We start from the raw sequence: 24,212 nt of genomic DNA on the forward strand, positions 1-24,212 counted from the left end.
TTCCGGGACCCGAAGACACTACAACTTTCACGGGCCTCCCGTACAAAAGCACACAGTCATATGCTTGTACGGTGCATTCAGGTGTACGGCTGCGAGTCAGATTTGCAGGGCATTGCTGTTCTCAGATGTGATGAAAGCAACACTCTTATCAAACCACTAGTAATGTATACTGTTTCTCCAAGCCCGTGATTCAGCGCCATGCAGAACATCACTTCTATGGGCTTCTAATGCACGGACACATATATTAAGAAGCTCAGCGAAAAACGCAGTGAAACATGAAGGGAAACTGAGGCTAAACCACCAAAATGGAGGCTGAGAGGCCCAACTCTGCTCAGCTTCCATTGCAATGATGTCCAGAAAGAGAAGATGCCAAATCTAGCGGATCACAAAAATCCAGAGCGAAGACTCAAGCTCATCAAGTCTGTGATGGTATAGCATCATGTACTGTGATCTGTAGCCCTGTTTGCAAAGTACCTGCATCAGCTGGGGGTTGCCAAGCTACTTCTTGGTTTAAATACTACATTGTAAAGCAAAGATTCTGGGCTGCCTTGTAAAATTGTAAGTCTCCCCTCCCCGCACTCAAGAATTGTTCCCCTCAGGAAGGAGAGTTGCCCCCCATCACAAAAAGATGGGCCTAACTTTTCAGCCCAACAGCTACACACCCCCGTGCTATTTCTTTTTCGACAACTAATGTGAAATATCATCACACTTTTCTCATGTCTTTCTGTTTGGCGCTTAGTCCTGGCTTATCCAAGTCTCAAGCATTTCCCTTCCACACAATAAGCTGATACGGTATTTACCATGTTGTTTGGAATGGAAGCCTGCGATCGTTAAAGGGGGTGCATCACCCAAGCCAAAATTCAACACACGGACTTTACTTCTACCTAATTCAGTGCATCCAGCCAAGTACAAACACACCGACTTTTCCATGCGCTCGCGTGACGGGAAGCCTGAACTAGCAGTAACTTTCTGCCACGTGTGACAAGCACTGGCGACAAGGTTTGCAGCATCGCCAACATGAAAACCATTTCCACCCACATCCTTCCTACTTTTAGCTCATGTCATGTTACCTTAGAAAACACAGATTAGAAGACATGTTATAAAAACTTGTTAGCATACCAAAAACCAGTGTTTTTTTTTTTTTTTTTAAATCAGAAGTAAAAGAGTTGCTACAGGTGGGGACTGAGAGACTGGGGATTCAAAAGCATCCGTGAGCGGGGGACTAGCCTTCTAACCCAGGGCCACAATCCACAAAGCCAACTCATGGGAACGAGAGGTTACGCATTGCGCGCTGCCTTCTTTTCAATGCAAACACCACTTTTTCTCTCGCAGCGATGAATAAGCATCATTTTTACAACACCGTGTGGGGATTCCTCGGGGATGTCTCATCACTGATCGTTTGGTAATTATGAGCCACACTGGGGCCTTCAATGAAATGCGGAAGTGATGGTCAGGATTCTAGCCAGCCGTTCTCCCTTCTAGATCAATCCAATCCATTTTTGGCAGAATAACTAGCAGAACATGCTTCATATTCACGGAGCGGCTGGGAATGGGGTAGTTCCCTCTATTTATTTCCCCCCGAAAAATATGTTGTATTTCTGCACATCTCGGGATTCCACCACCTGCTGGTACCTCCCCACATGCAGAGGTGGTAGCTTTTGGGCTACATACGAATCCACCCTTGGAGAATGAGTTTGCAATTAGTGTATTAGTAACCACAACAGGTTATCACATAAAACTCCCGGTGGTGCTTTTGCTCCCATGTGTGGCATTTCTGCTTCAGCCCAACAAGGCTCCAAGTTTCTCTGACCTCTTTGATCACATTACTTCAAATGGTTACACTGCAGTATAATGAGAAACTGACTGAAAAACTGATTAAACTTCTGTAGTTAGGAATCCAGAGATTCAGTGACCATTCTAGGTTTCCTCCACAGAACACCAACCAAACACGCAACACCACGAATTGCGAGGGACTCTGGCATTGCAGTCCTGGTCCTCTAATCTGTGACTGGATCCTGAGTGGTCGGACAAGGTCCCCATCTCTCCCCCTGCCAGCAGATTCCTAGCAATAGTACCAGCTCCACGTTGTGGCTTGATAGGACATCACCATCCCTTGGAGAGTCCTCCATCACACTGCGACTCCCATCTGCTTCTCCTGCTCATCATCCACTTCTTCATCATTACTTCCGCCTGCTTGCTTGACACTCAGTGGGCAGGTAAGCAAGGCCCACTATCTGGGCAAAAGGAGGAACAGGTGGGCTGCGATGGGGGCTCTGGACTACCCCATGAGTTTCCAGACACCGATCCTGCCTGGCAATTCCTGTTGCTGCAGATGGCACACCCTTAATGTATCCCTTGCCTTGGGTCTTGGGTAAGAAGCTTTCAGGCTCTGCTGCCTACTGGATCATGCTGACCACATGGACCCCTTGATCTTCGTTCATCCTCAAACTCAAGACAATGCACGCCACGGGTCCCAGGCAAGCTTCTGTGCAAGCCCCATAACCAGACCCAGGCCTGTCCACCTTTCTAGAATTTCACAGTTGCTTCATTGCACGCCTGCCTGGGTGTGCAGTTTCCTTATGGCTTAAAAAAACAAAGCAACCCAAAGAGCGAAAGAAGCAATGCCATAAATGAAAACTGAATTCCAAGTTGTGTTCACTATAGAACTTCCAGATGGCAAGGAACCTGCAACATAGCCAGTGCAAGGTACCTTCTTGAAACAGATAACCTTGCTGCAACGATCTTATAAGGTAGGCCAGTAGATTATCCCCATTTTTGAGAAAGTCCATGGTTCTCCCACCAAGCGGTGCCATGGCAGAAGAGGGCTACACCAATGCCTGCTGTAAGCCAAACGATCAAATAGATAAGATTTATATTCTCTGTTTTCATGTGTTTGGTCAGTGCTAATTGTATACCGCTTTGGGCTAAGTCTGAAAATATTTTGAACAGTTTAAGCCATGACAAGCAAAGCTCAAACAAAAAAATTATAAAAATAGAAAAGGTTGCCACAGATGTGGAAATTCATCCCCCTGGAAACAAGAGCTTTTGATTTGCAAATCCACTTCTGAATTATAAGGCCTTCTTCTCAGTGGTGGATTTTTTTTTCTGTTGCATTCCCACAGGACTCCATTATATATTTTTTCTATGTCAATGAAACCACCCAGCAAGAAATTAAAAAAGGGAAAAGGGAGAGAGAGAGAAAAGGAGAGGAGAAAGTACTGTGGTTTAGCATGAGAAACATTTCTCTTTTTATATGTCCCAATGAAAGGGGAAAAACCCAATGATATGGATGGAAATGGAATGCCATCCTGCAGGCACAGGGTGACAACCACTGTGGAGTAACGCTTGGTGTCTTGGGCTCCCATGAGGAGGAGCTGGATCCCACTGGAGAACTGCATGGCATCCCTCCACCTAACCTACCTCACAGGATTGTTGTGAGGCCAGAACAGGTGGAGGGAAGAACCGTGTGTGTTTTTTTCTCAGAAAGGCAGAACCAGAGTGCAGTAATGAAGTAAATATAGAAGTGGAGAGGCCAGGAGCTCTGGGTCTTTGGGGATGGCTCTCTCAAATGAGAAAAGATTGCATATAACAGGCTGAGGCAGCTTAATCATGCTGACAATGTATTGGCTGAATATCAGATGTTGGGCCCCCTCCCCAGTTGCTTCCCATGTGGGAGGAAAGAGTGACATGAGGAGGGGCAAAAGAGGCAGCAGAGGACTCACCCATGAGAGAGACCATACTGGTAGGAGAATTACACACAACCCCTCTAATTTTTAACACAAAGGGCAGATTGCTACCGCTCACTGTGGCAGCGATTCCATGTTATTCTCCTTAAGCCCTCAATCTGCTTGCGGATCTATTGATTCAATGCTAAATAAACACTGCATCGAATCACACATTCTTAAGGTCTCTTTTTCCGTCTCCCAAGTTCAGAATAATAAGCATTAATTTTACACTTCATTTCTCTATACAAAAAGAGAGAGAGAGAGAAAGAGAGAAAGGGAGAAAGAGAGAGAGAGAGAGCGGTCCTTGTTTAAAACAAGTAGACCTGTGGGATTTTATCAGGCAGAAACTATGTCAGGCCAAAAGAGGTACAGAGCGCTTTGTGTAAAGTATCATGGGGAGATGATAGTATTCTGTAATGTTCCCAGTACCTACTTTTGTCTCTAAAAGCATTTGATCCCTGGCAGACACATACACTTATTTCCATACAGGTCTTGAGGGAAAGCCGGTAGGAATGAGAGCTGATTATATGAGTCCTGAAGGTGAAAGCTGGGTGGTGCCCATGGATGCTAAAGGCAGGCACGGGGGGTGAATTTGGAGGGACATAATTTACCGCCCGTTAGCACAAATGAGTGAGTGGCACTGACCCAGTTGAACTGCGGTGCTGAAGCTCAGCTCCCATTGTCTCGAAGTTCAAACGCATTTCTTGGTAGGACCAAGCTTGGCCCGGCACGGCACGTCCTCCTGCCTCGCCGGCCACGGTGGCACCACGCCTGGGCTTTCAGGTTTGCTCAGTGGCAAGGAAGGAGCACCCAACTCCATCTGCCATGTGCCCCTGAGCCTGTGAAGAGTGGAGCAGCGCCTCTCCCTGGCCCATCTCCTTGCAGTGCTCATGGTACACTATATTATTCCCTATGTTACTGACAATGGAAACGAAGCATCACCACAAGGGCATGAGTGCATGTTACCAAACCAAGGAAAATAAGAGAGGGGGAATTAAGAAGAAGGTAATCACCTTTGCAGCGACTTGAAAAGCAAAGCAAGACACAACCGGTCTCTCTTCAGTTTTGTTCAGGAAAACAGCGTTCTCCCTTAAGGAAAGCAGGAGGTGGGCGGCACTTTTCCTTATTGTGAAGACCTTCAAGACAACCTGCCAGTCATTTTGGACACTGGCATGTAAATCCCACACTGTTCGTCTCCCAAAATGGCCCATTTCTGCTTCAGTGCAACATATTAGGGTAATGAAAGGAGAGGATGTTTTACTTGTAGAAGTGTGGCACGTAACTCCCTCCATTAACCACACCCCTAATTAATGTGGGCAAATTGAAATTCGTAGCAACCAAATGTTAAATACATTCCCACCCCCCAAAGAGATGGTGTCTCATCCCGTTATCTTGTCTGTTAATTTTTTCCTAAAAGGTCAGCAAATGGAACTTTAATTGGCACAGGAATAGAGGTGTGTGTGTGTGTGTGTGTGTGTGTGTGTGTTGGGGGGTGGGGGTCATTTAGTGTAGCCATTTCTAAGATTATGAAGGAACAGATAAGGGTTATTTAAGCCATGCATGCAAGTGAAATAAAATAAACAAACAAGTAGCAAATGCCACCCCACCCCGAATCACAACGCACAAAGGCACTATTTTATTCACGGGTTTGCCCTCTGCAGTTGTAGCAGGGGAATGTGTGGCATGAAAACAACCCTGATCACAAAGAGACCCCTTTCTAAATTAGCCTGAACGAGGATCATACTCATTTCACACGCCAGACAGACAACACAATTACAGTATTGATTTATCATTGAGCACTGCAGAGAGGATACCTGGCCCAAATTCTACGCAAAGAGCCGTTTAGATTGTCAGCAAGAAGCAAGACTTAGAAGGGCTAATCTAATCGCTGTGGTTGTGTCGGAATGCCATTCGTTCCATGCGTCATCTAAGAAATTTCCTTGCTCCTTTTACACTGTCCAGGATCCTCCTCGTTTTCCATTCCCCATTTCCCAAAATGCTGTCACAATTTCATGGTTCTACCACCCCACGTCAATCCACGGGGAAAGGGGCTGCCTCCTCTAATTTTGGTGGCTCTTCCCAAAAGGAACACTGTCCCAACGTCCTTTTGGAGCAATGGGACTCCATCACTGACCCCCTCCCCAGCAAAGCATTTTCTTACCCAAGCATCTCTGGGAATCGCACATGAGTCTGGGTGGTCTTTACATGGGACCAGTGGGACCCAAGGAACACATCACAACAGTACCCTGACAATTAAGGAGGCTGGATTTTTGAAAAGCATGGAATTGATGGCGTGGACGGCCAAAGCATCACCTGGGGAACTGGGTGTAGTCCTTGGAGGGTTGCTGGAGGTCAGTTTCTATAGCAACAGAGAATGAGCTCAACCTTGTAACTGACCCTTATCTTTTTTTGATCTGTTGGCCACTTGAGGCCCGGGAGGGAAATCAACTGGAAAATAATCCAGTCACATATCATAAAGAAAACTATCTATACTTATTTATCCAGGTAGGAGCTGGAATCCTTTGCTTGGGTGATTTTGCTACACTTAAGTGCCTCCTACCCTTAATTTCTGAATAGCAATTTGCAAGCCTGCATGTAAGTAATCTGTATTACACATAACACATGAGACCCACCTAATATACATGCTGAGAAGCATGGTGCAGGTTCAATTAATCAGATGTATTTTATTGTTCTGCTATTTAAATGGAAGATTTATATCCCATTCTTCGAAATTAAAAAGCCTAGAAACTAGCTTGCAACATAAAAACTTAAATTATAAAATTAAAATCCTACACCAATATAATAGAGACAGATGTATACAGCAAAAGGCAGGTTTGAAAATACAGTTAAACAAAACAAGACTCTCTCATCTTTATGCCAAAAAGAAATTTAAAAAATTGTGCATCAAGATGATAATCTCTGTAAGAGAGTTACACAAATGGGTTCCTTGATCATTGTAAAACTGATTTCATGAGTGCATGTACCAGATGTCTATAATGGCATCCTGAAGCATTCGTGCAAACAGGTAACATGGATTCTATACAATGAGGGAACAGATAATGATTGGCTGTTTCATTTCTTAAAGAGATGTAATTTCACTCAACCACTCCCTGGAAGGACTCGATATCAGAAGTCCTTCTAAGCAAAGGGCTTAGTTGTAGCTATTCGGTAAAGATGACAATCTTCTCTTGTTCAATGGATGGAGTATGACGATGGATCAGATCAACCTGGTTCAAATCCCTACTCACGGGGGAGTTCCTGAGGAAGCCTCTGTCTTTATCCTAAAAGATCTGAAAGTGAGGAGACTAAATGGTCATAATTTGAGCTGGCTCTAATTTAACCGGACTCCTTAGAAATATGCTTTTTCACCTCTCTCTCACTTCCTATCCAATTCACACATCTCCAGCCAGGACCAGTCATACTGTTGGTACTGAATTAATGATACATTAACAACATAATCATTATCTCCATCGTCTTGACCTGGAGGGACTGAGTCAAGACACTGGAATAGAAAATTTAACAGACCGAATCCCAGGTTTCTAGCAATGCTGGTAGCCTTTCAAATTTGTTGGAGAAACATACATATCACAGTGACAGGTTACTCAGTTGTGATTTTTGTCTTATTTTAAAATAAAATGTCCTCAGAAACCTTGAGTGATGTTATAACCCGGAGGTAAAAACTGACACATACTCATTTCAATAAATGCATTCTTGATGTATAATTTTATTATGCTAAACATGCTTCCTTCATCAATGGATTGAAACTGTAGCTGGTATTGTTAGACTTCATTTTCATCTTTAGGACTCATCCTTATTTGGGGAGCCACTTCTTAATTTAACATATATTTGTATGACGCAGTTCTGCTACTGTGACCCACTTTAAATCACCTCTGATGCAGCCATTGAAGACCAGTGGGAAAAATATATCACCATGCTTCCCTACAAGAACGAGGATGAGAATGCAAAAGTGATCTTTAAAGTTACCAAGCCCTTTCAGGGAAATTTCAAGGGAATGGGAAATTTTGAATAGCAGCTGGAAATAAACAAGGAAGCAATGTGGACCAAGGGAACAGAAAGATAATGCAGATTTTGAGCTTTTCTCTGCTCCTGAAGCAAACCCATGAGCACTGTTTCATTTCCAAATAGAACCCATATTTGCTTGAGGAGAAGGTGTCTTTGGTGTCTTCTCCAATGGCCAAGCCCATGCCCACCTTCTTTGCCTCTTCTCACAAAAGGTATGAAGAGGATGTCGGCTAGATTCACACAGACTCCTCCACAAAATTTGGAGTTCTACATAACTGGGGTTCCCCATTGTGATGAAGGTCCTAAACAAATACAGCTGGGTAGGAACCATAGCTGTACCTGTGAAGATCAAAGGACTGGAGCTGGCCTGGTGCGTGGCATTACAGGCGAGGCCAGGAAGCACGGCACCATCCTCCTTCTGTGAACCGGGCTTCTACAGAGAGGACTGACAAGAGGGCTGTAAGGGGAACCCAAAGCCTTAAGCATTAGTGGACGTGTTGCCCTGCAGATGTTTGGGCCTACAATTCCCAACATATTTCAGAACTGACCGTGCTGGCTAAGGCTGATGGGAAGCACAGGCCAAAATAGCTTCAGGGCCACCACTGGCCTATGGACTGTTTGTTTGTTTTGAGTGGGGAGACCACTCCCTAACCGAATCAGTTACAGCAAAGTAACTTACCCATAATCTGGTCATTTTCAGGAAAGGAAGAAAAACCTTGCCTGAGAGGGCTTTTGTTGTCCACACCCCACTTGACTGCGCTTCCTGAGCGTGTTCTTTTCTATTAACATTTTGCTGCTCATAATCTTGAGCCCTTCATCTTTCAGCTGAAATAGGATTTTGCTTTCCAAATACTTTTATGTGATCTAGGGTGGCACAGCCCTGATGTTTTTTATGAGCCGAAGATTGGTTAATAAAATCTTCTATGCTGGCTTCTTTCTTATGACAATTTTACTATTATGTTTTCAAGCTGTCCACAGTGGTTAGAAACATCACTTTAATGAAAACAGATAACACGGGGAGTTTGATATGTCTAGATATTGCATTAAAAAAGTACAGTGTGCATTTGGCTTTGGATCAACTTTATGGTGGAACCGTATGTTCTTTATTAAAGCCGACACGTTCTGGGCTTTCCTGACGCAGAGGACTTGGAAAGAATTTTAGCACGAGGCTGAAAAGAACCAATGGTGTCTAGAAAGAGGATCCTCCAAATTTCTTTTCTATTTTTTACTGTAGTTAAACAAATGTTCTGTCTTTATCTTTGCACTACTTGCTTAGTCATTATTGGTTCTGAAAAGCACCTGTAAGGTAGAGGGACAAAAATGGAAACGGGCTCCAGGAATGCTAGATGGACAGGTTCCCTGGCCATATGTTAAAACTCATGGCAAAATACAGAAAGGGAAACTAATTTAGTGACAGGGGAATCTGCCTGCTTTCTGTCTGTGCCATTTTTAAAACCCTCAAAAATCTATTTAAATGCACGTTTTCTCTCAAAATACGTATTTATAATCATATGCTGATAAATATAAATGGCAAGATCTGGAGGACAGCTGTTCTGACATGTACATTGGTCTAAAAAGCACAGCACAGTTTTTTTTTGTTTAAAGATTCACAAAGAATGAATTCCTCATTTAACCCTAATCTGATTCGGGGGTCCTTCCACAAGGAAGTGCCAATATCTGGACTTTCTGCCAAGGTAGCCCAAGCATCATTTCGAAATATCTTCAAAGAAATATTTCTTTATATTGTGTCTGTTGAACGACTGAGGATGCTTTAGAGCAGCCTTCCCCAGTCAGACATCCAAGGCCAACGGACAAGAATGCTGGGGATTGTAGCCCAAAGCAACTGGAGAGTCTTAGGCTGGCCATGAGCACTTCAACAGATGCCAGGGCCCATTCTGCAGCAAACATTCACTTCACACAGGGACTGGCCAAGTTCGTGGGTCTTGGTTGGCATTGTGCTTCCACAAATGGAAACCACGATGATGAATATCCCCGAGGCTCCCGTTCAGAAGGCACAGAAAGCTCAGTGGAAGATGGCGAGCTGTCTTTCAAAAAAGCTTGTCTACCATCTGAGCTCAGATATGCTTAATCGGATATGCTTTGGCATCCACGGAGCTGGCCTCCACATTTTATGACGAGCCCCTGTGTTTTCTGCAAGTTCCTTGCATGTTTTCGAGAATGCACTTTTAGCTAAAGCAGGATGCGGCCCAACCCAGTGACATCTTCCCCGCCACCCCAGAAGAACTGAGAGTAGCTCTGCGAACGAGGCCAGAGCTCCCCTGGAGCTGCAGCCCGGGTCGTGTTGCCTGGATGGGACAACCACTTGCATCAGCAGAAGCTGGACAGCCACAGCCCTTAACAGGAACCTCCAAGTTTCCTCTGTACTGGAGACGGAGCTGCACAGCCATCTCTGGACTCCCTGAATTGGCTTGCTACCATCCGTTGCCCAGGGAGATACAAACCCACCACCAGCATTGAAATAAGATTCCACTGCGAGTTTAGCTAACTTCAGGACATAAAAGGAGGGGAGCCGTGATGCTCTTATCCTTTGCCTCAGGCAGCAAAATGTTTTAGGTGTTGTACATTTCAGGGGGAGGGTTGTTACAGCAGACAAGCCATCATTCAAGGATGCTAGTCTGCCACTACAGCCTTCTCAGTCACGGGGAACTGCCTAACCCCAGGTGGGGCTGCCCACGTCCCCCAGTGTTGTCTATTCTCCGAGGTCTCAGGCAAGTGTCTTCTCCATCATCCACTATTACATCATTGGACAAGAAATTCCAGGGAGCTGCAAGGCATGCAGCCCATCTGTAATCTATCTTTCTCCCCTAAAACAAGATTCTGAAAAGCAGAAATTTCTGAGCAAGGCATGGGTTTTTCTGGAACACCCCTGGGCAACAGTTGACCTCTATGAGGCATCCAATGTGCATGACATGAATTAAGGCAAAGGAGGTTTGAAGCCTGAAATATTTGTTTGTATTCTTATATTTACATGCTGCCCGCTTTCCTCTTGTAAAGAACTCAAGGAATTTTACATGACGGCCCTCCTCTCTGGCTTATCCTCAAAACAGCTGTGCGAGGTCGCTGAGGCTGAGAATCAATGCAGAACCAGCATCTTCCAAGTCTTCACTCCAACCACACCTTGTTGGTTATCAAGAGTCCTCCATTTGTAAGGAAAACCAATGGCCTGGGAAGCAGAGTGCAGGGACCAAGGCCTGCCCAACGCAGAGGGCTTCTGAAATCTAAGGGAGGCAGATTACAACTTGGTCTATTCCAGAAGTGGAATGACAGTCTGAGTTCACAGAATAGGCTTTGCCTCCAGATGGCAAATTGGGAGACTCAAGTTTTGTTTTGTTTTTCTGTGATTAAAAAACTACCTTGCAAAGAGCAGGAACAAAGCTTTTCTCCTGCAGTGCTACTTTTCTGCATGCAATCTTTCTTTCATTCATTTATTTTACATGGAAGAGGATTAAAAACAGAACCCCCACCTTTCTACCACCCTGTTCTCTTTCATGAATCACTTAGACTGACACGTTGCATCAATTACGCAAAAACTGGAAACTGGGAGCAGTTACTTAGAAACAGAATGCACAAAACAAGTGCCCAAAATATGAATAATAAAATATTTCCAGAGAGTTGCTAGTTAATCAGAAATGTGGTACACATAATCTCTTGTTGCGCCAAACTCAAATATTTAGAAAGAGATTACAAAATAATAATAATAATAAAATCTAAGCTACAGTATTTGTATTTTGAATGTTAATTTGACAAAAAGAAGTGTGCATGAGGGAATGTTTATAATCAGAACTCCAATAAACTCACAAATGACTGTAGTATTTTATAAGCTTGTTAGGAACAAATCACTCCCTTAGCTTATATTTACTTACTGATGAATCATAAAAGGCCTCAATACACATAGAGTAAATCCAAAAGGAAAAAAAGGGGGGTTTTCCTCCAGCTTTATCAACAGATGCGATCCTGTAATCCTAGGGCTCGACAGTATGGTTTTGACAGTGCAATCGTCTTAAGGATAAACAATTCCCCCCAGTTTCAACACGGGGCCCTGGCTTGTACTGTCCTCTCCCCACACTCTTCAAACACCCGGAGAAACTTGCTCGAACCTCTTTTTCCTCCTGCCCTTACACTGCCTGGAGAGCCGTCTTTGGGAGCGCATCCAATCGTGCTAATCTGCATAATGATGAAGCTCTAGAGGGACTTGCAGTCTTAAGAGGCATTGGAGAAAACCCACACTGTCCTCTAAGCAAGCTCGACCAGATGAGCAATGCAAGCCGCGCAGAATCTAAGCCTGAAGCCGAAGGAACACGCCACGGGTGACTCACACACCCGCACCTGGACAGCCCAAAGCTCATCCTGGATTGGGCCCAATTTTCTTCCTTTCCTTCCCTTTGCCAGGAGTCTTCAGGGGGCTTCCCTCCCTCGTTCTTTCACCTGCTCAGGTTTCTACAGCCCCCTTTAAAAAATACTGTCTGACCCTCCTTCCCTCTCTCTGGCGCCTCATCTTGAGGGAAGCCCTTGTTCTTACCCCTCCCCATTCACAAATGGACTCACCAGACACACATCTCGCAGATCAAGTGGACAGGCAGCTATGGGTATTTCGGCTCAGATTAGCTATTTTCATTCCATCATGCCGTTCTCTGCCATGATGAGGATGGAAACAGGGCCAGACTGGGAAACTTTCCAGCCTGCATTAAGCCTGTGGGTTAAAGCTTTCTCATCCTTGTTTTAAGGAAAGAGAGGCTGAGCTTGCAAGCTCCACTTCTTTCTCAGACAGGGCTTTTAACGAACCCACCATCACAACAGAGTCCTCTCCCAGGCAGATGCTACAAACGCTGACCTTGCAGAATTAGGTTCCATAAAGTATCTCACTCCCCATTTGAAAGATATGAAAGCTGCCACTGTTAGAAACAATGCAGTACTAGTACAATTGATGATAATAGAGTATCAGTAATGAAATGCAGATTATGGCAGCATCAACTGAAAGCCTTATTCAAAGGCTTGTTGCTCACTGTGGCATTTATCAAAAGGGGATAAATACATAAACTTTTCATAAATCACCCTCCACCCCAATTCAAGCTATCTAGAGAAAAATGGACAAATGTATACCATAAAGCTGTTTTTGAATAACACAACAGAATCAGGTGTCAAAAAAAGAAACTGTCAGGTTAAGATCTGATTGTCAATCAAATAAAAATGTCATAAACTGCCATGTTAGCAACCATGGAACTACATGGTAGGCATGGCATGAGTGGAGCCGGCTGGAGCAGGGGGTCAGACTAGATGGCCCGGGATGCCCCTTCTGACTTGCTCTGTGTCTATGTTTCTATTCCCCACAACTCCCAGGCATCCTGCATCCTAGCATGCATGCTCACAAAAGCTTGACACCCATGACCATGACAGAGCCCTCCCCTCTTTTCTCAAAAGCTTGATAAAGAGAGGAAACATTCTACCTATGGCAGAAGCAAAATAGGGAGCCTTCGAAGACAATTTGGAATTGGTCCCATTTAAACTGGATATATTTCCCATACTTAGGAGATATTCGGCAGATTGAGCTAATTTAATCAGACTGATTCCAGATTGGACCAGGAGAGTTGGCTTACCAGCAAGAAACAATTTAAAAATAGACTTGAAACAAAAGTTGTACCATTCCACGGCTCATAATGAGCCCTTGAACATGGGCCAGAGTCTCCCCATCCCAGCTAAATTCCAAATTACTTTGAACCGCAGAGGTTAGGGGGAGCTTTTGAGAACTGAGCCATCCTGACCTGACCCAGTCCTGTGACCCACTCTCTCTCTCTTTGGCTCCAAGCTTTTGAGGGCTCTTGAGCAAAACTCCTTCAATGGGTCCCCCTTCTTGAGCGAATCAACCACCATTATTACTACCACTCAACTGCTTGACAAAAAGAGAACCAGTGAGCAGATAGGCAGGAGACATGAAGCGTTCCTCACCACCACCTCAACCCTTGTCTGGCCCAAAACAACAGGCAGGTTGCAATGGTGAATAGGAGAGGAACTTGAGAAGACTCTTGTCAGTAGACCCTCGCTGAATATGGCTTTCAACTGGGACCCACCTGTGCCTTCCTGTGTCGCCAACCCTGTCTCTCTTGGGCACACTAAAACATGATGAGACGTGGGGCTCTGGCTTAGGTGGATAGACAGATTTATCTCTACATAGAGATTTATAAAGATGTGCGTATCTCAACAGGCTCATAACCAATATGTTAATACAAGTTGTGTATTGGGAGGAAGAAGCTGGCACAAGGGTATTTTTTCAAATATATGCAAGTAAGTGATCTGCACAGTAATGACTGCATTAGGTAGATATGCCTTATTTACTGGGCTAAACTATTATTGGATGTTATAAGAACATGTGTTTTATTAAACACACACTTAAAGCATTACACGAACAACTTATTGTGGTCTAGAAAGATGGATCCACTTAGAGCAGCCATAAAGTGGTTGGCTTATCCAGCTCTTAGTGTTTTCAGCAGATGCTGATAAACAGTCATTCTTCAACTACAGCGTGGCATGTTTGGCTGAAATCAATTCTGGAAGGGTCTAAAAGATTTTTACTCGAATTTGCATGTGAAAAGCTGGTCGTAAATCTCACTGTTCCCAAAATCAAAACTCAGGCAGCAATTTACATTGACCAGCATGCCAAACTTCCAGCACTGGGCAAGTTCTACTGCATCTTCTTCAGTCCATACATCACTCTGGATTTTTCAGTCATCTTTGCCATGTTGTTACTCTGAAAGGTCTGGGAGTTTTCAAATGCTGCTGTGGGAAGACTGCATGCCACTCTTTGGGGATATATGACCTGCTGACTTTACACTGCTTAGGTCCTCACACTTCCTTCCTGTCACCACCAGCACAGTAATATAGAAATGTATATGTTTGGCAACTCATTTATGAGCCATTACATTCAGTTACAGATAATTTTAGGTGCTTCAGCAATAATATGCTAGCAAATGCAGGTGGAGAGCAAAAAGCTGGTTTAGTGTTTCAAAGGACCAGTAGTAACATTGTCACTCAATTGATTTTAACTTGAATTTCCTCTTCCTCCTTGCTTAGAATGTATATAGCGCTTTTTATGTAAAAGCTGAACATGCATCAGTTTGTCTTAAGTTTCAGGAAAGCTGTAAGGTAATTGCCGGTATTGGCAATACTGTGCCCGATAAGAAGAGGCAGAATGTAGTTTATCCAGGCTCATTAGTGCTTCTTACAGAGTTCACTCAGTCCTCATTTTTAAGTGGCCCTGATCTGTACCTCCCACGGAAATAAATGGATTAGAACATAGATATTCTTTGATTTTGGTACTTCTCCCAATTTTGCAGTACAGCTCTCTGTTTTATTTATTTATTTCAAACATTTTTACCCCATCCAATATGGAAGAACATCTCAGAATGGCTTACAATAATTAAAACAATAATAATTACAGTAATAACTACCATGAACTATAATAGTTACAATGATTATGACAATAAATTACATTCATAACCAAAAATAAAAATGAAACAAGATGCGACCGTTGATGTTAAAAACCATTTAAATCTCTTAATGCTTAAAATGATGGGTGAATAAACAGGTTTTTACCTGGCGCCTGAAGGAGTATAAAGTCGGCGCCAGGTGAACCTCTCTTGGGAGCGCATTCCACAATTCATGTTTCCACAATTTTGTTTTAAACTGTATCAAAATACATATATAATGATATTAGTTAGCTTTGTGAGACAAATGCATTCAAATAATGTAAATTTTCATGGAGTTAAAACAAAATCATGGATGTGTGTGGAATTGGGAATGAACAGATACAGCAACACATGTAGAACTGGCATGAATCAGAAACAGATTCATCTGCCCATCCTCAATAGCAAGATGAAAGTCACTGATGTCCAAGAGCACAGCTTCCTTGGAAGACCTTCAACCTCCATGGAAGATTTGCCGCATTTTATTGGTGCTGCAATCAGACCATAAAGAAAAACACAATACAAAGGAAGCCATTCATGGTACCATCTTTATGGGTGAATTGACGCTACATGCATAAGCAGCTGATGGCCAAATTTAACCCTAGAGCCAGTGGTAAGCAATTCTAACCTGCACAGTATCATCTATTAATTACTAATTTTGTTAGAGAGATTTGTAACCTCTCTTCCGACTCAGACAAAAAGGTGCACTCACATATGAACACAATATAACAATACTATTAACAAACCAGACCAAATCCCTTAAAAATACAAAACGAGCAATAAAAGTTAAATCTAGAAAGAGCCAGAATGCACAGAAAGTACTTTGCAGCAGAAAAGCTGAAGTTGTTGGGAAAGAACCATTTTAAAAAGCTGGTGAAGCACAGGGAGAGTGGGATACATCCAGACCTCCTGGGATCCCACATCTCTGGTGCCAGCACAGAGATGCTCTCTCCCTATATTCCCAGGGGGTAACCTCAATAGATGGCCACCCCCCGAGGGGCAAGTTCTGTACAGGGTTCACCATTTCTTAACTATGGTTCTAACCTACCTAAGACTTCAAAGGTAATAGGCAGCACCTTGTATCTACAGGAAATCGACAATGTGAAGTTAGCTCCAAACACTCTTTGTGATTTCCTTGTTACAACTGCCTTTTTTTATTTCTACCACCAAGAATAATGCTATAAACTGTCACTTGCTCCGGTAAAATTTATCAACATTATTATACACCTTAGAAACTGCCACTACAGACAAATGCGCTGCATTAAAATTTGGTCTAGAGCTCCCTCGAGGAAACATTCGCTGCAATTTGTATAGCGGTTTATATATTTACGCTATTTAATGGTACAAAGCAATAATTATGACTTCATTCAGTGATAAGCAACAGCATTACATAAATCTGAGGCGGATTTGGAGCATGCCAGCTTTGTCCGTGGCACGAATAGTTGTAAATTATGTTGCTGCTAAAATATATATATATATTCTAAGCAAATATGAGGTAGCAGCAGGAAGCTAATAATGCACCTCCAGCTGTTCCAGTTAACCTGCAAATGTGGCCATCTGTACCTCAGGAGAAAAAAGAAAGGAAGAGATAGAGGGAGGGAAGAAAAAGAGAGAAGGGAGTGGAGACACCGGCAAAGCCTCAGTCCAGCGCAGTAGGAGTGACCTTGCTCCTTCTGACCAAAGATGCACATATACAAAATCAGAAAAAGTTGCTGTAGAATAAAAGCCCTTCCCTCCCTTAGACTCGTAAGAAGAAAGAGGAGAGGAGAGGAGAGGAGAGGAGAGGAGAGGAGAGGAGAGGAGAGGAGAGGAGAGGAGAGGATTTTCTCCATACCTTTATTCTAGAGTACTCCATCTTTTTACCTCTGGATTTATCCAGGGAACAGGTTTCCCTCACGACTTCAAAATCCCATTGAAAAACTGTTTAATATCACTCCATATAGCTACAACTCGAATTATTACAAAGAAAAGGACAAGGAGAAACAGAGGTGGCAAAGCGGTTGCTGCCATAGAATTCATTCTTGCTTCAGAAGATTCAAAACAAGTGGACAGGACACAAAGAGTGAACTGTTGAGTGAGACAGAAAAGGTGCTGCCCCTCCAGCAAGCTCTGGTGCTCAGTTGTAAAGGAGACAAGAAGGTCCTTACATGGATGTGTGTTAAGCCGAATTTGTGAAAATATTGCGCCATTTGAAACAGAGGTTTAAAAAAATCTGGGTCACCACAAATTTATCTTTTACGCACACATGCATGCACACAGGACCCTGGACTGTTGTCTTGCTGAACCAGGTGGGAGTCAAGCAAGCTAAACCTTTTATTCATCTAAGAATAAGGCATGCTTCCTTTCCAGGCATCCCACTAAGTATGTCACAACTTTGTTTATTTGAAGAGTTCTGCAAGATACCCCCAAACCATTTGGATAACCAGATACTCCGAGAGCTGAGAGTGCTGGCAACAAGTGGCCACCAGGATCTGGTGAAGGGAATATGAAGGCTATCAAGTTTCATGAAGTCATTTAATTTGAGGGTAGGAATGAGAGCATACACAAGAAGCAGTTCTGCATGCTTAGAAGGCCAACAGGCCCATCATCATGGGACACAAGCACATTCCTCGGATGCACCAAGCAGTCACATATGGTATTTTAATGCCGCTCACCCAAAAGAACGTAGAACTAACAGGAGGGGTTTTTGCCCCAGGGCATGGCACGGGATTGCACCATTGACGCCCTGGTGGCTACAGGGCTGGTACATCCTCACTCTAACGCATTAAGGGCATTCAACTGCACCTCAGCTCTTCATGAAAAGAGCCACACTCTGAAAGAACAGGAAGGTTCTTCCTCAGCATCAGCTCCAAGACATCACGGTCTACTTTTTAAAAATCATCAGGATCACATGCTCTGAAGAATGCAACCCATCATGAATCAAGAGGATCATTGCTTTCCATTGTCTGACAGATGGGTGTGGGGAGTCTGATTTACCAGATTAAGATGCACAACAGACTTCTGCTTCCAAAAACTGATTAAAGGGCCCATGGTATTACCAGTAATATGCAGACCTCGCCATGCACATACGAGAGACTCCACGCAGGTACACGTAGATGCCTACTGATACACCCATTCATGCACATGCACAAACACAATTGCTGATTCATTTTGCCTCTTTAATCCATAACATCAATTCCTTTTCTGATTTATAAACAGCATTGAAAGGGCGCAATGCCATGCACATATATATAGAAAAAAGACTACAGATCCCAGCATGCTCCTGCCAACATGGCCACATAGCTAAATATGCACTGGGTTGCAGCTTAAAAGGAGGAGAGGGAACGCTCCTTCCCCGGTAGGCAGACTAAACCTAGGCTCAAGGGACGAGGTTTCAGGGAAGGGCAGGGACTGGTACCCAAGGGCAGTTCCCCAGGTGCTTTGCAACAGAAGGGCACTGCGTATTTGAATGTCACTGTTCTCCTCCAGTGCAGAATTCCCCACAGACCCTCTCCCTATAGAAAAAGGAACATTGAGGAGGCTGTGCACAGAGGCGCCTATTTCGGGGTCCAAGGAGCATTCGCACAAACGATCGAGACCGATTTTTAAAAGCATTTCTTCACGCAGCTCATAGTTCACCTACAGAATTTCCTTTGATGGAAGGCAGCAGTGACCACCGATCTGGATGGCTTTAAAGGGGATCTCAAGAGCAAAGCAGGGCTGTCTGGACAGAACATTTTGGAGAGCTTTCATTCATGGACCTGCCATTACTCAGAGGTGAATTGATGGCAGATCACAACAACGAAAAAGGGTGACCAGATGAATCTGTGGGGGCTTTTTGGTGGCTGCTGACCTTGATAGTTACTTCTAAAGCCAGTAGCAAACCGGCTGATGCAAAGGACAGGGCATATGCAGGACCTAATGGAGCCCTTCCCACAGGCAGCCGCGTAGCTGGTTTGTGAGCCACGGGCTAGACTAGCCACGCTGGACCTTCGGTGTGGTCCCGCGTGGCTCTTTCAAGGCACAAGGAAGGCCTCAACCCTCTTTCTCCTGTCCCACCAGCTCTCTGGGCATCCAGCCGGCCGGACCAGGCTTCAAGAGCAAGAGAACTTTCCAGCAGTAGTTCTGGCCACATGGTTAGCTCACTCCATGGCCAGAAAGGTACCCCCTGACCTTGCAAAGTCATGTGGAGAGGCTCTTCGACCATCTGCACGGCTTAGCACAACAAGCAGTGACACAGACTGGCCCTCCTGCCTCGCCCACCTTGGTACATACCTGCCTTGCCTCATGCCTCCTGTGCCGGCCCTCACCTCATCTTATGCAGTTTGCCCAACCCAGGCTCCAGCCTACCCATGACTTCTGCCCCAGTGTTGTCCTGTGCAGATGTGCGATGGAACAGCATGGCACCACACCTGCCCACTGATGCTTCACACACGATTCTGAATCACAGAAGGCAGAGGCGGGCTCCCCTCTCCAAGCATCACCTTCTGCAAAAGAAAGAACGCAGCCACATTCTCTTCCTCTGCAAGGCTACAACTGCATGGAGGGTGCCACCCGCTGCAGGCTTGTGTCTCCAGCCTCTGGCTCTTAGGTCCCGTCGCCTGATCTGTCCCTTCTGTTCTCCATCACATTTACAAGTGTGTCTCCCACCCCTGGCCTATGCGACCTGCATCCTGCCTGGATCTGGACAGCTTTCAGCTAGGGTTCAAGCCCAAACTGCTCAGCCCCCCATTCCCTCCCCTTCCCCAGGATAGCTGGATTGGCACAACCTCCTTGGCACCCAGCGCCTAATCTCTTTGCCAAGTAAGCTCTCTTACGTTCCTTGCCTGAAACCTGAAGCACATGAAGGGATAGAACAATCACCCCGGTGAATCCAGGAGAGCCAAAATTGCTACAGAAAATGAGCTGGAAGAGATCCTGAGCTGCTCTTCCCACCAATGCCATGAAAGCAGGTGGGCTCTGAGACCGCGCAAGTGAGCAGCAAGGAAAGGGAGACTATTCCAAGTCCTGCTCTAGGACCCGGTTGTCCAGGTGGCAAGGGAGGGATCTACAGCCAGGCCTGACCTCAGCTTGGGGCTCATCTAATGAGGTGGCTTCTCTTGTGGGTTGTTGCCATCCTTGTCCGTGGGGCCCAGCTGGATGACCGCAGGAGCCCATGCGGCATGAGAAGATACCACACACTGGGGCCTGAGCATCTCCCCTTCCTCTCTGAAGGAGGTCCCCGCCTGACATGGCCTCTGGGAGCAGGTGAATCCTGACAGGTAGTGAGGACATGGGGGTAAAAGCATCGATAGCTGCTGCACATTAAAAGCTGATAAATGATTAATAATATGTTGGAGCAGTGTTTCCAATAAGGGAAGTATTAAATTACTCAAGGCGTCTTAGAGCCCATTCATATCTAGGAGGTACTCTCTAGGGAGCAGGTAATTTTTCTAGAAATTGTACAGCAGTTCCCGGGCATGGCACAATGAGTTCCACCTTGTCAGTCCCAATATTTAGCCTCCGCTATGATTTTTCCTAGCTTTAGCGAGTTCCAGAACAAGCCTGTAGGCACAGAAAGGCTTGAATGCAGCACTTTCCCTTTCTCCTTCATTCTTTTTCTTTTCTTTTTTTAAGGGGGAGGGATTGTTTAATATGAATATACTGTCAAGGATCTGAGATATTAAGAATGACAATACTTTATTACTGCAGCAGAGAGATCTCTAGAGTACCAGAGGTAGGATTTTGAAAACCAAAGTGAAAAATCAATAGTAATGCACAAGAATTCATAAAGGAAACGTGTCAGTCTGTATCACAGAAGACACGCTTTAAGTTGCACTTTAAACAAAAATGACAGGTACAAGTCGTTTTAAAAGGAGGTGGTCTAAATGAGGAGGCCTTTAATTATTACTGGGAGCACCAGAAAAGAGAGACCTTCAGCAGTGTGCCAGAGGAAACACGAAGGCCGCTTGGCCAGTAAATAAGCTTAATGGAGACGGGATTTTCACTGGTGGAGGGCTGCGACCACGACCATCTCCCCACCCACTTGCACACAAACCAGAACAAAGAAGCAAGAGGCAATTTAAGGACCCCTCAGGAAGATGAGCATCTCTTGATGCTTCTCAGCCGCTCGCTATCATTTCCCTCTTTCGTGCATTGTGCAGCCACTGAAAAGCTGAGCCTGGCTCCACTGAAGGTACTCAAAGTTTGGGGAAAGGGTAGGGGGACAGCTTGCTTGCACTGAAGTTGGGAGGAAGTAGAAGAGTAGGACCCCTGAGATCTGGCCCCCCATTAGAGACCAAATGGAAAGTCGGAGGAGGTGTGATGCAGGCCAGCTTTAGACTCAACCGTAGATCCATAACTTACATTAGTATCACTGCCAACCATACTGGATGGGGATATTAGATAACTTGCATGCGTGAAGCCATTCAAATATATGCAAAGTTAAAACTGCCCATCAGCTGAGTGAGGAATCTCCGACTCCCTAGAAGCTATTAAGACTCCAGCTCCCATTAATCCCAGTCAGTGGATCCAATTTGCAAAGAGGGTGGGAGTCGCTGTCCATCAACACCCGCCGATCCACAGGTTGCCTACCAATAGCCAGCTAAAAGTTGGAGTGATGGTTTTCTGAACCACAGAAAGGTTTTTGTGCATGTCAAGCTGGCTAAGAGCATAACTTGGTTTCCATGTAAGACCAAACTGTGGCTTAGTGCAACTTTGACCGGTTCAGTAAATGCAAGCAAAACACCCTTCCCGCTCCAACACCACCAGGAGGGACTTCTGCACATAGATGCTCAGCTTCACGTAATCCTGGCACCAAATGAGGCAAGATTTCTGGTGCAAAACGAACTCTGATCAATTTCAACACAAGCCATAAAGAAAGCTCTCTGCAGCGGCTTGTTTTCTCTCTCCTCCAACAATTTTCTCCAATATCAGAACCCTCAGAAAGACAACCATATTGTGATATGGGTTTCTCTTGTACACTGCCCCACTTTCTATAGGTTTATGACATACAGTTTGTCGTTGTCAAGTTCACTTTGACCCTCACAGGAAAGTTCAAGCATAGGATAAATCTGCCATCATTTCTGTTTTGAGCAGCATCTCCAGGTCTCTCTTTAGCTATCAAATAGCAGGCAGCAATTCAACAGAGGAAGCTTTGCCATTACCTCTTCTCCCTACAACCATTGTACACTGCCCAGAGAGCCCTATAGGGCTATGGAAGTGGGTTATATATAAATAAATAACATGACGAGAAAAAAAATTGCATGAGATGCAACTGTTAAAAGGGGGCCTACAAGTTTCAGTGTGTCACGCTGGTATCTCAGGGAGTCACTGTGCTCTTTAGAACAGCCATCTTTAGGTCCATGGTCAACTACTGTTTAGGACAGCCATCTTTAGGTGTATAGCCTTGATTCAAGATGGTTGCCAAGGTGGTAGAACCAACAAAACAGCAGGACACAACAATGAAGGCTCTGCTTGTGCATCACACTTGAGAACTCTTCTCTCCACCTCTCCTCAAAGAAAAGACCTTTTCATCATGAGCATAAATTACCTTTAATTTAAAGGGCTGAAATTCTACCAGGTCTGCAACCCCACAATCACTTATCTGGGACTAAGTCCCACTCAGCTACACAGGGCTCCTGTCGAAGTAGTCACAGACAGGATAGCAGGGTAAAAACCACAGGGCTTGATATCATTGGAGCACTTATTGCTAACAAATACACAATAAATGTATCGGTGTCCCCCAGATGAGAGTACAAATTAGTATTATATATAGGGCAGAAGCAGATTTAGCTGCCTGCAGTTACTGCCTTAACCACAAGAGAGCACAGTAACATGAGCAGTCTGGAATTCTTTGGTAAATGCCTTGTATACTTACAGAGCGCGACATAACTCAAAAATTATAATTAAAATGTCTCAGCTCCTGTATTTATAGTAACATTTAAACTACTGCGCTTTCCCGAAGTCAGAGTCATTTACTTGAGAACAGCACACTTTATGGTGAGCAGATCTTTGAAACTATACCGCGGGGATATGGCACAACCACATGTAACTCAATATATGTCAACAGCTGTAAAAATATTGGTAAGGGGGAAGGGAAAGGAGAAAGCTATGAGTGCAGATTGAGGGCCCTCTCCTGCACATCTGTTTTCAGATGCGCCCTCCTACCCCCCAGCCTCTCTCCCCGCCCCCACCCCCAATAATTGGCCAATTTTGGCACAAGCTGTCATAAAAAGCCAAGGCTTCTTTGAGGCTGGATGATCAAAAAGGTTACAAATGAAAATGATTTCAATGTTGGAGGCCTAGCGAGTGGACCACGGCACTTGCTGTCGCAGAAGAGTTTGTTCTAATCTTACCAACTGCATGGCTTTCGTCAGAGCCTGTTCCTAGGGAGTTCACAACTCCCCAGGGCGAAGCTACAGTAAATTCAGGCTTAATCCCCTCCGCATACAAATGAGCCCCTGGTAAGAGAAACTGCAGGGCCAGACGGCTTCCGTACAGCAAGGATTCTGTGCCTTTGCTAAAGCCAACAAAAAAATATGACCCCAAACGCACACAAAGATGGTACTGTATTTTCAAGTGCGGGGGGTGGGTGGCAGCCGCAAGAGAGACTGCTTTTAAAAATGCTTTCTTAAACTTTCATTTACTGACTGTGGAATGGGGAGGGGGGGAGAAGCCCAAAGGAACAAAATAAAGATCAGACCCCTTGGCACTTCTTGAATTGGAAGGTATACTACCCTTACGTTAAATGCAAGCAGAAAATGGATGTGAACTAAAATATTTATCAGCCCATTATAAAATACAAATTCTAATACCTTGCTGACATTGGTTGGTATCCCCCCTACGGCAGCCAACTCCAGAATATGGAATCGCTTGTATTAATCCCTGGCATTTTATTCTGGCCTTTAAAATTTTGGCATGAGCATCTATTATTGCTTTCAAAGTCCTATGCATTGCGCTTCATATCAATTATGTACACTGGGATCACGTCCACCCATACAAGCATAATTTAGTCACCAAACTTCAT

The 24,212-nt window shown here is 44.5% G+C and overlaps 1 protein-coding gene across 5 annotated transcripts in view; it reads right to left on the minus strand.

Moving 5' to 3' along the window:
• ZNF423 (zinc finger protein 423) overlaps positions 1-24,212 on the minus strand; it is a 314,359-nt gene that overhangs the window by 43,352 nt on the left and 246,795 nt on the right. The gene's annotated exons all lie outside the window — the stretch shown is intronic.

The sequence above is a fragment of the Varanus komodoensis genome, unplaced genomic scaffold (genome assembly GCF_004798865.1).
Source record: "Varanus komodoensis strain SLA01 unplaced genomic scaffold, ASM479886v1 scaffold19, whole genome shotgun sequence".
Classification (NCBI taxonomy): Eukaryota; Metazoa; Chordata; class Lepidosauria; order Squamata; family Varanidae; genus Varanus; species Varanus komodoensis.